Below are 14,835 nucleotides of genomic sequence, written 5' to 3' on the forward strand. Positions count from 1 at the left end.
TGCCGTAGAAACAACGACGTCTTAAAAAACGTGTGCGTTAATATAAACCCAACACGAAACTAAACAAGTGACGGAATCAAATACAAACCAGATGAATATAACGTAGCTACGTGCGAGGCTGTATCATAGCAAGGGATCCTGGAAACGTGTAATGTTTCTGTTACGGCTTAAGACGCACAATAACGATTATCCGATAGTCTGTTTACTCACAGGGTTTATGTACCCGATAACGCGCTGACTAAAAACACGAGGAGCCTTTCAGCAGTTTTCACTTCCGTACGCCGGACCACATGTGCGGTTGCAGATGTTTTGTGAGGTTTGTGTGTGAGGAAATTTGTCTTTGCAGACTGTGGTCTAACTGACCAATAGATGGGCGGCAGGGAAATCCCTGTGTTCTGTTGAAATCTCTTACGAAACAGAAGTAACTGCTTTTATACGATGGTTTGATTTTTACAGCCCGACTCCTGATTCACAGCACTTCATATCGGTTTTGACGATCTCTTGTGTTACTGTCTCGTTCGAATGGAAAGACGTTTGAGATTGTATGTTGAGTCCATGGCGAGTTTCGAAGGACATTGAGAAGTGACTAAGATACGGTGTTGTATGTTCCGTGGCGAGGACAAGGCCGATGTCGCCCTGATCTCGTACTTCTGTTTTTCAAAACATGTCCAAGGTCAAACAGATTTTTCACATCTCCCTGAACGTAGAAAACACGTCAGCTATCCTGAAGAAAAGAAAACGGAGGCGACTGATTGATTTTTCGCTCTCTCGTTTGGAATACGTGAAGGTAAACCCAGCAGTCTGTCCTCAGCAGTTCATCATGTGTGCTTTTGGTATATACAGTACTGTTTGGCCATTCAGCTCTGAAGGTCAGCGGTGGCTCTGCGAAAGCAAAGTTTTTTTGAAGCTAGAACACGAGCGCCAGAGAGAAATGCCCGAAGAGAGCGTTGATTGTGCGGAGAGAGAGAGAATCCGCCCTGCTGACGCTCAGTCACCGTGACCTTTACGAGACTGCTCCATTTGCGCATCTTCCTCCGTCACGCTCTTGCTATCGCAGTGTTAGGACGTGTGAAAAGCAGACGTAAAAATAGACACAGATGTAAAAGAAAAGGAAAAAAAAACATGGCTTTTTCTTACTTTTAACCGAAAACAAAGGCTGATTATTCCGGCTTTCGAAAGCGCACAGAGGCGCTTTTGTGGCCCCTCCTTATCCGTTGCCCCCTTTCGGCATGCACCTCAGCAACCCGGCCTCGGTGGCCAAAAACTCTGACGCTGTGGTGTGAGATTCTTTTAAGAGCATCATTGTTCCTCCTCCGGCTCGGGGGCTTTCTGCGCCGCTGGCCTGCACGGGGGGATTTTAGTGATAGTGTCATGGGGCGAGGCTTTCAGCCTGACGAACCACGACGACGTCGATGATGATGATGGCATCCTAGAATTGTTATGCAGCTTGACGATGGTGGGAATCTCGAGGCCGCACACAACTCGATTGTGATTTCACGGTGCGCGAATGAGATTATAAAACCATTACACATGCAGCGTGAGGCATTTGATTTCTGGAGCCTACGCTATGATTTCTTTAAGTGCTTCCACTTATTACTTTAAAAACCTTTCCTATTATTTAAAGCATCTCGAAAACTCGTCTTCCTCTACCGTCTGGTGTGCCCGAATACTGCATTTCTTGTACGAGTGGAGAAAGGAGAGAATCATGATGCACCTGAACCGCGAAGCACTTATTTCCGCACCCCGACCTGAGAGTCGTCAGGGCTATTAGTGGATTTATTTATTTATTTATTTCTTTATTTTTTACTGCTTTTGATATTAGTGCTTTAATTACACTAGAAAGGTTCCATAATTATGGGTCTAAAAGCAATGCATGTATGTGTTTAAAGGTGATGCAAAGCTTAAAGCTAGATTTAAAGCATGAAGTCTGTAACGTTTTCTCTGTCTTCAGGCACCATGACGGACTGGCACAAATCGCTTCTGTGGTGCATCGGGGAATAATACGAGCTGCGCATATATACCATAGATAATGTACTGGACTATCCAGGACATGGCTTTTGTTGTCCGGGATTCAGATCACAGGTTTATACGAATGGCCTCGTTCGAATAGTTTCTATAGTAACAGTGTACACAAGGACATTTTCTCCAAAAAAATGTCGTCGATTACGAAGTTTTCCGTTTTGGAAGGAGTCTCCAGTGTCAGCACTTTGTAACAGTGTTTATCTCTGTAATAATGCAAGGGATAACAGGAAGTAACTTGTGAACAGGAAGTGAGCAGTGAGGTTTGGGGACTAGTGGCATTAACAGTCATACAGCAGAACTGCTCTCACCTGCACTCCAGGAAACCTCTCATCAGCACTTGATAACGGGAATTCTTTCCTGATTATCACTCAAGCCTGTGTGCACTCACCGTATCAAATCCTTTTAGTGCGTGTTGGACTAGGTTGTGTGGACTTGTCGTATTTGTTTTCGTTTCCTTCTTGTGCGTCGTCGTTGTTGTTTTTTTTTCTTCTTTCTTTTCTTTCTTTTTCTCTACACGATCAGCTGAGTGCCAGAGGGGAATAGAGAAGTAGGAGGACAGGTGTGGTGTTTTTTTTTTTTGTTTTTGTTTTTTTGTTTTTTTTCCTTCACTGTGTTCAGGTTCAGCGTGCTTCAACCGCAGACCTGAAGCCACAGAGAAGTGAGACGGTTAGCCGCAGTCTCTGGATGAGAAGCACTCCCAGAGTGAAACTTGTTTTCTAATGTGTGTGTGTGGGAGGAGAAAAAAGTGTGTTACCCTACATTGTCTTGAGTGAACTGAGCTTTGGAGAATAGCTCGCACATCTTCCATATCTCTGCACTTCAGTAGTTTGAGTTCTTAAACGGGTTCCTTTTACTTTCTCATCCGAGAGATGAACGGAACGAAGGGATCGCGTGAAGGTCTTAACGTTTACCTGGTCGTTCGTTCCCGTTAATGGCGTCGCATTTGTTCTGCAGCACCGGGCGGTACTAAGTGGAGCCGTGCTGTCGATATCCGCTTTACATTAGCGAAGCCAGTAAGTAAGAAGATAAGAGCATCCTTCGGGTTTATAGAACTGCTGCTGATAGAAGTATAATATCTCAAACATTTGGGCGTGGTGTTATAGGAAAATAATGAATAACATGGTAATGTCCTGTAACGTGGAGCTATGCAGAGCTACTCTAACCATGCTGGGGTTTATTTCCCAATGACATTACGTCCTTGTGCTACAGAAATTGGCCTATGATTACGATCTTTATTTATTCAGGAATGTTCTGCCACATTTTTCCTCCATTTACAGTTGCGGTTAATGTTGTGGTACACCTACAAAACAGGTTCCTGGTATTGTTGACCTTATAGCAGCTATAAACAGTCGTTATTGCACCATCCTCACTCACGAGAAAGAAAAAAAAAACGCAGCTTGTCATGTTACCAAGAAAGCACCAAGTCCTGTCCTGAAGACTTGGAAAACTTAGTTACAGCTTTTTACCTCTGACTGTTACAAAGCGCTGAGACTGGAGACTCCTTCCAGAAATGCGAAATATACTTCATCGTATCAAGAGCATCCACCATACGTGTTAATATAAACCTATGAAGACTTGTGAAACTAAAATCAGAGCTGCTGTAAATTCTGCAGCGGTAGGTGATGATATCCCGTTACACAGCGTTACCGTTTCTGGCCTCGGTCAAGTGACAGGAAATGAGCACTATAAGAAATGACTGTTTTTGTTATGTATCCACTGTCTGTACCCTGAGAGAGATGTCAGTGTTTGTTTTATTTGATCTGCCAGATGGATGCCATTTTGTTAAAATTCTGCTGTCTTGTCATGTTCCTTCGACCCCACCCCCTACCTGCACCATCTTACGGTCACGTGATGATCGGTAAAAGGAAATGAGCACTCATGTTTGCCCAAAAGTGCAGATTATTCACAGTGCTGTGCGAATGCTAGATAATCCGTAATTTCCTTTTGACAGATACCATTTTCTGAGAATCCTGAATCCCAGGTTTGCACAGAATAATCCACTGATTAGATGTGTTTTGCCATGACATAATAGTTATCCCTAACGTCAGCGGCCTCGGCAGACTTTCCCAAGTTGGGTAAACTCTGTGATGCTGCAACTCCTGCAGCATAGTTTGTGTTTTTTGGCAGTTTGCCTTTTGTTGAGTTTTCCAACTCGTATTCCGTTCTGTTTTTCCTCGAAGTCTGACTGGTTGATTTTGAAGCAAAGCATGTTTCCAGAAGTATGTATTTGGTGCAGAAGAGCGAACGAGAGAAGGAGGATGAACATGCGAATGGCAGGTGTGACCCAGCCCAGGACTTTGCCCCAACATGTCGCACACAGCACACACTCGCCACACAAAAGGCATCCTGACACGCCCTCCTTACACACCACTCTCTCTCTCTGTGTGTGTGTGTGTGTGAGAGAGAGCGAGAGAGACACAAATCTAAGGTGCCTAATGTAATTCCTCTTTACAATTTCATTTCTGAAACCTGATCCTGTTTGTAACATTTCCTCACACCCACTGCTGGTTATGAGGTTGATTTTGGCTAGCTTCTTACAGATCTGGTGTACATATTTTATTTCTTTCTTTTCTTCCAAACTGGCCTCTTGTATATCGTCTTGAGTCTAACGCTTTGTATGGATATGCATGTGGAGTTTGTGCTTTAGCGGAGGCTTGGTTATGCTGAGCGCACTCCTCGGAGGATCTCCCTAAGTGGGTATAGGGTGTGCGCGCGCGAGACTTAACTCTGATCTTAATGCGTGTGAGGATCATACAGAGCCGAGAGCAGCAGGTGCGGGGAATAGAGAGATCGATTGAGCTGAGAGAGAGAAGGGATGAGGTCATGCACTCTGGGAATGCACTAGCAGGGGGAGGTGTGTGTGCATGTAAATGCCCTGACAGACTCGTTCTGTTATTAGGAAGATGTTGTCATGCTGGTGGTTGTTGACCTCCTATAGCTGTGCTCCTGTTTTAACTGCAGTAATCCGCTTCTTCCACTGATAATATGAGCTGCTTTTTTACTTCCAAACACTTACATAATGCAATAAATGTTATGCCATGCATTAATGTGCTTTTGTCTTTCCACCCTCCTTTGTTCTCTATTTTTCTTATTATTTTTAAATTATATTATCTAAAATAAAGAAATCCACAAAGCCGCATAGGCAAAGCGGTATTAACATTTAAGAGCTTTAAATTTAAAAACTTCTGTAGAAATCACACTGATGCGCCCACTGTTAACTGATGCGCCCACAGTTAAACTGCCCACTGTTCTTCAGAAAAATCCTCCAGGTCCAGTACATTCTTTGCTTTTCCAGCATCTTCTGTATATTTGACCCCTTTCCAACAGCAACTATATGATGTTCAGATCCATCTTTTCACACTGAGGACAACTGAGGGACTCGTACACAACTATTTCAAAAGGTACAAACATTCACTGATGCTCCAGAAGGCAACACGATAGATTAAGAGTCAGGGGGTGTAAACTTTTGAACACTTCGATCGGTGTGAATTGTTATTTTGTCTTCTGGGAAAGATGTAAGTATCTTATGTAGCTACTGAAGGGCAGAACTAAATAAATAAAAATATCTTTAAACAAAATAATTTGTTTTTACACTGATCATCTTGTTCAAAAATTTATACCCCCGGCTCTTAAGGCATCATGTTGCCTTCTTGAACATCAGTGAATGTTTGCACCTTTTGTAATTTGTAACGTTTATTTATTTAGTGCATTTATCAGCGTGATTTCCACTGATGCTGTTTAGTGCAAGTAATTTTAATATCGGCTGACTTTATCGGCCAACTGATATGATGTTGTATAATCCTAGTACCGTTGGCATTGATAGGATTTGAATTTGTGATTATTCTAACTTGTGAAACTTTAAAGAATGGCCAAAACCTAAAACAACTCTACCTCTTGGGGCTCTCCAAAATACTTGAAGTTGTACACGATGATACATTTCCAAGATGATACAAGATTGCGGCATTACAGTAGCATGCAGCGGCTTTTTGTCTCTTACCTCGATTTGTACAGCACATGGACATTGGAGCAACTGGTGTTTGTGTCTACCATCGCCAGACATACAGAAATACAGAAATCATGCAACAACCAAACTGCATGATGATCTGCTGGAGAAGCTACGCGGTCTCGGCGTGTTGTGTGGACCAGGCATCCGGTCCACGGCATCGACTGATGCAAATGGCCGGGAGTGGGGACGTCTTAAGCGGCGTGTGAGGAAGCGGAAGTGCGGCTAAAGGGCCGGGTTCCATGCGAAGCTAAAAACAAACCCTAGCCCTGCCCCCCACCTCGGCTACTCAGACCACATCTCTGTTATGCTAATCCCAGCATACAGACCGCTTGTCAAACGCTCCAAACTGGTTTTGAAGCAGGTGAAAACCTGGCCAACAGGAGCCGGGTGTTTCAGGACTGTTTTGAGCACACTGACTGGTGCATGTTCAGGGAGGCTGAAACTGACCACGACTCCACCAACTTGGAGGAATACAAGGCATCAGTGACCCGCTACATTAGCAAGTGCATTATTGATGTCACTGTCTCCAAGACCATCACCACACGCTCCAACCAGAAGCCGTGGATGACTGCGGAGGTGCGTGCACTGATGAGGACCCGAGACTCCGCCTTCAGGGCAGGTGACAAGGCAGCCCTAAGAACAATGAGAGCCAAACTGTCCCAGGCCATCAGTCAGTCACTTCATGGACAGCAGCGACACATTGTGCCTGTGGCAGGGCATTCAGACCATCAGGAACTACAGGACATCATCACCCACCTGTGATGCCTCCTTTCCAAATGTGCTGAACAACTTCTACGCTTGGTTTGAGGCGCAAAATGATGTGACAGCAAGGAAGATCACCTCTCCTCCCAACAACCATGTGCTGTGTCTAACCACGGCTGATGTGAGGAAAACTCTATGCAGAGAAAACCCACGGAAAGCCGCTTGACCAGTCAACATTCCTGGCAGAGTGCTCAGAGGATGACCAGCTGGCAGATGTTCTCACTGGCATCTTCAACATCTCCCTGAGCAGTTCCGTCATTCCAAAATGCTTCAAGGCCACCACCATTGTCCCACCACCATTGTCCCCCACAAGAGAAGTCTTCAGTGTCCTGCCTCAACGACTACCATCCCATTGCACTCACACCCACCATCATGAAGAGCTTCGAGAGGCTCGTCATGAGGCACATCAAGACCCTGCAGCCCCTCTCACTGGACTCCCTGCAGTTGCCTATCGTCCTAAACTGCTCAACAGATGATGCCATTTCCACCACCCTACATGTGGCCCTCAAACACCTGGACAAAATGGACCCCTATGTTCGAATGCTGTTCATAGACTTCAGTTCAGCATTCAACACAATCATTCGTCAGCACCTGATTGGAAATCTGAACCTACTGGGCCTGAACACCTCCATCTGCAACTGGATCCTGGACTTCTTGACTGGGAGACCTCAGTCAGTCCAGATCGGGAACAGCATCTCCAGCACCACCACACTGAGCACAGGAGCCCCTCAGGGCTGTGTGCTCAGTCCACTGCTATTCAATCTGCTGACGACTGTGCAGCAATGCACGGTTCCAGTCACACCATCAAGTTCGCAGAGGACACGACTGTGGTGGGTCTCATCAGCAAGAACGATAAGTATACAGAGAGGAGGTGCCGCGGTTAACGGACTGGTGCAGAGCCAACAACCTGTCTCTGAATGTGGACAAAACAAAAGAGATGGCTGTTGACTTCAGGAGAGCACGGAGCGAGCAATCTCTGCTGAACATCGACGGCTCCTCAGTGGAGATCATCAAGAACACCAAATTCCTTGGTGTTCACCTGGCAGAGAACCTCACCTGCTCCCTCAACACCAGCTCCATAACCAAGAAACCCCAACAGAGCCTTTACTTTCTACGAAGGCTGAAAAAAGCCCATCTCTCACCCCTCATCCTCACCACACTCTACAGAGGAACTATTGAGAGCATCCTGAGCATCATTGTCTGGTTTGGAAATTGCACCGTATCGGATCTCAAGACCCTGCAGAGGATAGTGAGGACAGCTGAGAAGATCATCGGGGTCTCTCTTCCCTCCATCACGGACATTTACACCACACGCTGCATTTGCAAAGCCACCAGCATTGTGGATGACCCCTCACACCCCTCACACACACTCTTCACTCTCCTGCCATCTGGAAAAAGGTACCGGAGCATTCAGGCTGTCACGGCCAGACTGTGTGACAGATTCTAACCCCAAGCCATTGGGCTCCTCAATGCTCAGTGACTTGACTGACACACACGCACTGAATTGAACACCATCCCAATCCCCTTGCAATTTTTGCACACCTTCAAATGCACGTTACATTTCTTGTCACAACTATACTCTTTACCTGGCTGCTACCGCAATAACCGCTATGTCCACATATGGTATAAGACAATCTGCTGAATACTGTGTAATAGTATGTGATGTTTATATTCACAGCATTTAAAAAAATTATTATATTATCTTTTTGCACTGCCTGTTATATCTGACACTTCCATACTAGAACTGTGTACTAGTCGGCGCTACACTGTCACTTACTGTACCTATTGTCCTGTTTTAGTACTTACTGTACTGTCTTGTGTTTGCACGCGTTTGCATGTGCACTTTATGTAGAATGTGTAGGTCTTATTTAGTTCTGTGACATCTCATGTGGTTAGTGTCTTGTTTTACGTAGCACCGTGGTCCTGGAGGAACGTTGTTTCGTTTCACTGTGTACCGTACCAGCTCTCTATGGTTGAAATGACAATAAAGCCACTTGACTTGAATAAGTGAAAATTCATTTAACTTACTCCACTTACTTAAAGATGTTACATGTAGCTTTGGATACCCCTCGCACAGGCTACGTTGCATCTTATATCTTTAGTACACTTTTCTGGCTACAAGCTTCTTGAATCTTGAAGGCTGCAATCTGATTGGCTCTCTGCACTTCCATGTATACACACTTCTGTGTGCTGGTTCCTGACAGAGCACAAACTTGGAGCAGTGTAAGCTTTTAGGTGCTTTTGATAAATAAAAACGAAAAACTCCCAGCATCCCATCTTTTTAAAAGTCATTTGAGAGTTGTGTGCTTGCTCCAGAAATGTTCTCTTCCCCTAATTGCTATTTATTTGTCTTTGAGAAATGTAAAGGAGCCACTCTGGCTGATACCGGAGTAACAAAACATGTTAGCAGTCCATCCATCCCTGACAGATCTCACACTTACAAATGATTCAACCGTCAGTTCGCTCTCGCACACTCGCCAGCTCTGGTATCCTAGAGACCACAAATCTGAACCACGGGCCTCATTTGTCCGTTAGCACTCTCAATGCTAAAGCAATTGAGCTGTCAACACAATCGCCAATAAAGTGCAAGCTTAATATCCGCAAACGTGCAGGGTTTTACTACGGATGGCTTAATAATTAACTTGAGGTAAAAACCTTTTCACCGAACGGCAGGTGGAAGTGTTTATGCAGATGGCAAAGAATACGTTTTGTTGGAGAAACGCCAGCGGGTTGCACACTGTGCCTGAATTTGCATATATGTGTGCTATTTCTTGTGTGTGTACATAACTGTCTAAGAAATGTAAGCATATAAAATTTTAATTGAGAGTTCATCTGTAGCACCATTTTATTTTAATTTACTTCATTTTACTTCAAAATCTATAACTCTTAATGAGCTGTTCATTTAAAAAAAAAAAAAAAGAAATCTAGTATATAGTACAGCAAACACTATCAGGTTTATTTAGCTAGCTATCACTATAATTTTACCTCACATGGACGTTTAACATCAGGTCTAAGAACAAAACAGATCGTATTTTGTAAGTAATTCCCTTCTCTGATACAATCCCACTTGTATTAATGTTCTACATCAAGACATATAGAGCTGAGAGGTATTACAGTATAATCTAGAAATTGTGAATAAATAACATCACAAATGATCACAGGTACCAGAACTTTTATTGTACTTTAAACATGGACCAACAACCAAAATAGTTGTCCAACTCCATTTGAAACAAAAAGACCTTGAATTCAATCATTCCTTTTTTAGTCTAGAAATATAGATTATTTAATTTGTTCAAGAAAGTAATGGAAAACATGATATTATAAGTCTTTATTGGTCACATATACATTAGAGTACAGTGAAATTGTTTTCTTCGCATACCCCAGCATGTCAGGAAGATGGGGTCAGATTGCAGGGTAAGCCATGATACAGCGCTCCCTGGAGCATAGATGGTTAAGGGCCTCGCTCAAGGGCCCAACAGTGGCAGCTTGGCAGTGCTGGGGCTTGAACCCCCGACCTTCCGATCAGTAACCCAGAGCCTTAACCGCCAAGACACAACTGCCCAATTTGCTGAGGTTGTTATGGCCATATCGCTATATGTTCACTTGACTGCTAGGACTGATTATATATCGTGTGCACACGCATGAGCATCGGTCGTTCAATTCCTGCTTGATTAGTGGAAATAAGTTGCTTTGTTGATGGAACTCACTGAGCCTGGATCAACCGGTTACACTAAGCCAAGCGAGGCTATTTCAGATAAGCCCCACATTAGCTTGCTTTGTGGAATAACCCCCAACGGTTGTGTAGCGAGAAACAATGTTATTCAAGGTCTGATAGCATGTGTCCATGTGTTGCAGTGGCTCTGGAATGTTCCCTAAATGGTCAGTGGAGTCTTCATATTTACAATTCCACGTGTAAACACTTCTGCAAACCTCATTCGAGCGAATGAACACGTCTGTTAGTTGTGCAATCATCACGTTTTAATGGTTACCAGGTGAAGAGAAACCGGATTAACCACGCCGAGTCATGCGTGTTTTCCCCATTTCTGTTTGAAAGCCATCGTGCTACATTGAGCACAGGGATATTGGGAGTGACGGGAGATGAAGTACTACAGGTTTACTTGATATAAAAGCATGAGCTTTTTATATAGCATTTATTGCACTTAGTACTATAATAGTACAAACCATGTGACGAATTTAATTTGCACTCAAATACTAGGGACTATTAAGGAATAGTACATAATTAGAGACACAAGCTGTGTTTCCATCGAAGTTGTGAATTCAGCTTATGTAAGAAAATTGGAATAGCATAAACAAAACACTTGCGGATAAAGCATCATTTCCATCCCATGTGTACAAGAGCACAAAATCGCCACTTCCTGAGGAAGTATTTTTCCGAGCCAATTATCTGATAACGTGATTTGTTCAGGTAGAGCATCAAGAAATTTATTTCCATGGAAATGATGTGTTTTATTGTAGTTTATGTGCATGTCTTGTTATTGAATACAAAAATTATCCTCCTCAATTGAGTACACAAGTATTTTTTTGGAGATTCGCATGCGTTGCTTTTCCATCCAGTATTGTTTTTTTTTTAAATACGTGGATGGAAACGGTTACTTTGCTACATTTTGACTGGTACTTGATGATGTATACCTCATGTACAGTAGATTGTGATGTTTCCCAGCTCTCTGTACTGCTTCCTGTAGAAAGCAGTGGTGCGTGCTGTTGTTTTTCATTCATTTCACCGTTAAAATAACTATAACCCCAGTCTTATTAACAGGAACGAAGAGATATAGACATGCTCCTGTGTGTGTGTGTGTGCGCTAATTCCGTCTTTGAGTAACGGCTGCTGCAGTTTGGATGTGTGTAGCAGGATTGTACATTGGCACTGTGGTTGTGTTGTGTAATGCTCGGCGTGGCGGTTAGGGAGGATGTGGAGCAGGACACTGCGCTGCTCTGTACTGTCTGAACGCTTATCAGAGACGCAGTGTGCCTGGGCCTTCAGCGCTGCCTGATAAAGCCCAGACAAAAACGAGCCTAACACACTGGCACAGGGCTGGGCGATATGATACGATACTGATATTGTGATCAGTTATTCCGTAATACACATTGCTGAGGCGTCGTGAGTATCAGGATATCTCGACTATTTTTTTTTTAATGTTTACATTCATTTTTGTTATTTTTGTACAGAATCTTTACAGTTGTTAAGTGTTGATATTAGTTTTTTCCCTCTTTTTCAGTGTAATTTTTTTTTTGTAGACTTTAAATACGTTTACTCAAACTCGTGTATATATAATATATATGTTTTTTACTGTTATTTGTTTTATTTTTTTGGTTTCTGCTTTTTTTTACGTTTAATTTTTTGTGTACACAAATGTGATGAAGCTCTTTTGTACACCAGATTTTCCAGTTGCTTTAATTTGTTTTATGTTGTATTATTATAATATTTATATTACTGTTTTTTCGGTTGTTTTTCTTTTTTGCCAGTTTGTTAGCAGTATTATATCACTGTATGTATTATGTCTTCAACTATCATGATGTATTTGTGTCATATCGCCCACTCCCTAACCCCGAAATATTTTGAGTCACTACATACTGAAACCGCCCCCCCCCTCTTCTCTTCTTCTACTTCTTCTTCTTTTTTTCCCCTTTCTTGTTCTTTTTTGATCAGTCCACTCATGTAAAGTGCCTCATGGTCATGTGATTCAGTTCAGATGGCATTCCCCTGCATGCTGGACATCAATGGCATCTCTGTTCACGTCCAGCCTGTGACACTACAGCCCTTAGCTTCCGTTGTGTGTCACACACATGGCTCTGTGTGTGTGTGTGTGTGTGTGTGTGTGTGTGTGTGTGTGTGTGTGTGAGAGAGTGTGTGTGTGTGTGCAGAGAGGAGACAGCTGTTGCTGCATTTGGGAGGGCCTCTTGAGCTCCGTCCCACCCCGTCCCCTCTCCCACTCCTTGCACACTTCACATTGCACTTCACTTGGAGTTTGTAGGGCTTGACGTCTGGAAAGTGCGCTCCTCCTCCGGCCTCGCACTGGAATGGATCATCCGTTGACGGCCCTGGAGCGTCCCGATTCACAGTGCCCTTGTTTGCCCGACCGCGAGGTTTATTTCAGGGTTAAATCGTACCGGGATCACTGGAGCACTTTGTGGTTTTCAGGGTTCTGGGCTGCTGTTCTTCAGAAAACACACCAGTGCTGAGCGCCGATCCCTCTGTTTCTGTTTCTCTATGGACGACTGCTGTGGTGCGCTAAAGAGTGGACGAGTGAGCAGCAACAGGTGGCTCCACACTGCGTGCTGTCTGTGCGCTTGTGCTTTATTCAGGATCCAGAGCTTGAGGTAGGGTGTGTGTGTGTGTGTGTGTGTGTGTGTGTGTGTGTGTGTGTGCAGGCAGATATTTGAGTAGTGATTACACACTGAGCTGAACTGGAGTACACTCTCTGTACACTTTTGTGCGTATGAACAAAGGGAGAGTTGGTATTAATTATGTAAAAAGGAGCGTGTGTGTGTTTGTGTGCGCACGTGTCGGAGAGATTGCACAGATGGCAGAAGAGAGATCATGGCTCACTCTTCTTCGTCAGGCTTCGCCGTTATTTTTTTTCTTTTCCTCCTCCGCATGAGGTAGTGTTTCTGTGACACAGCTAAAATACTCCACGTTCAACCCACTCATACAACACACTTGAAGCAGACAAAAAAAAAAAACCCCACGATTGGCTCCGATACCCATGATTCTTCTCTCATAGAGTAACTCCAAACACACAAACACTGGGACAAGGCCACCGTGTTTGTCTCTTACCTTCAGTTATCTGTTCACACAGTATGTGCGTGTGTGTGTGTGAGAGAGAGAGAGAGAGAGAGAGAGAAGAATTCTTATGGTTGTAGATATGTCCTTGTTTTTAGTGTGTGTAGGGGGGAGGGGGGCAGTTAGGGGTGTATGTGGGTGTATGCCTCTTCTCACATACCCCTGTTCATACTGATAGACATTATCTGTCTCTCACTGACACACTCCCTCTAACACAGCACTCCGTCTGTCTCCGTTTCTCTCTCATACACACAAACACACTGTTTCACTCTTTCTCTGTCGCTATCTCTCATTGACGCTCTCTCTCTCACTTACTGTTTCTCTGCCCCCCCTCTCTCTCTTTCTCTCTCTCTCTCTCTATTTCAAGGTACTTTACTAGCATGATAGCTTACATACAGTATTGACAAATCATAAATATAGATAAGAATAGAGGATTTAAAAAAAAAAATCATAGTAATACAATAAAAAAATAATAATAATTACAAAAATATGTAAATAAAAAATGAAAAATAAAGTGACAAAATGCAAGGTGCCAGTGTAGGACAAAAGTATAAAGGTTGCGATAATTATGTACATTAACACCATGAAATAAAATCTCTCTCTCTCTGTGTGTGTGTGTGTGTAATCAGATCTCAGGGTACGTTGTGGTTCAGCTCGAGTGAGTCTGAGAGATCTCTGTTTTGGTCAGACCACAATACACCAACAAATCCAATGCTGCTAATTGTGAGCTGCATGAAGTCATATATAATAACGTGTGCAGCGCTCTTTGTTTTAGTGCAGCTATTGGCGGCAGAGCGCTTTCGATTAAGAGGAACAAAGTATCATACAGAAATACTTCGACGTTTTCCAAGTTGTAATGTTCGATGTTATAATGTGTACAGCAGTGCCACATTTTACACAACCACAAAAACTTTTGAGAAAAGCAGCGTGTTGGAAAACTAGACCTCCTCTGAAGAACCGTGTAGTCAATGACTACGTTCACGTTTATTTAGCAATAATCTAATTACTGACCTTATTCTGAATAAGATAATATTTTGATTAAGGTGTTTACATGAGTTGCTTTTAGAATATTCCTTCCATGTTCAGGTTTTACGTGTTATAGAACATAGAGCGATTAACAGCACACGTCACTACGTCCCCGCGCCACGCCGTCCGACGTTCCCTCCAGAATTTAACGTATCGACATACAGTTGGTCTTCGTTATGGAACCGTATACAGTTTTGGGTGTTTTTATTTTTAATTT

General features: G+C 43.4%; 1 protein-coding gene across 8 annotated transcripts in view; it reads left to right on the forward strand.

The window, feature by feature from the left end:
* gab1 (GRB2-associated binding protein 1) overlaps window positions 1-14,835 on the forward strand; it is a 78,368-nt gene that overhangs the window by 32,295 nt on the left and 31,238 nt on the right. Inside the window, exon 1 of one of the 8 annotated variants that reach the window (XM_053622055.1) lies at window positions 8,601-13,129. The exons of the other annotated variants lie outside the window; for them this stretch is intronic. The gene's annotated coding sequence lies outside the window, so the exon portion shown is untranslated. Of the gene's footprint in view, window positions 1-8,600; window positions 13,130-14,835 lie in introns of those variants that run through there. 8 annotated transcript variants of the gene reach the window in all.

The sequence above is a fragment of the Ictalurus furcatus genome, chromosome 3 (assembly GCF_023375685.1).
Source record: "Ictalurus furcatus strain D&B chromosome 3, Billie_1.0, whole genome shotgun sequence".
NCBI lineage: Eukaryota > Metazoa > Chordata > Actinopteri > Siluriformes > Ictaluridae > Ictalurus > Ictalurus furcatus.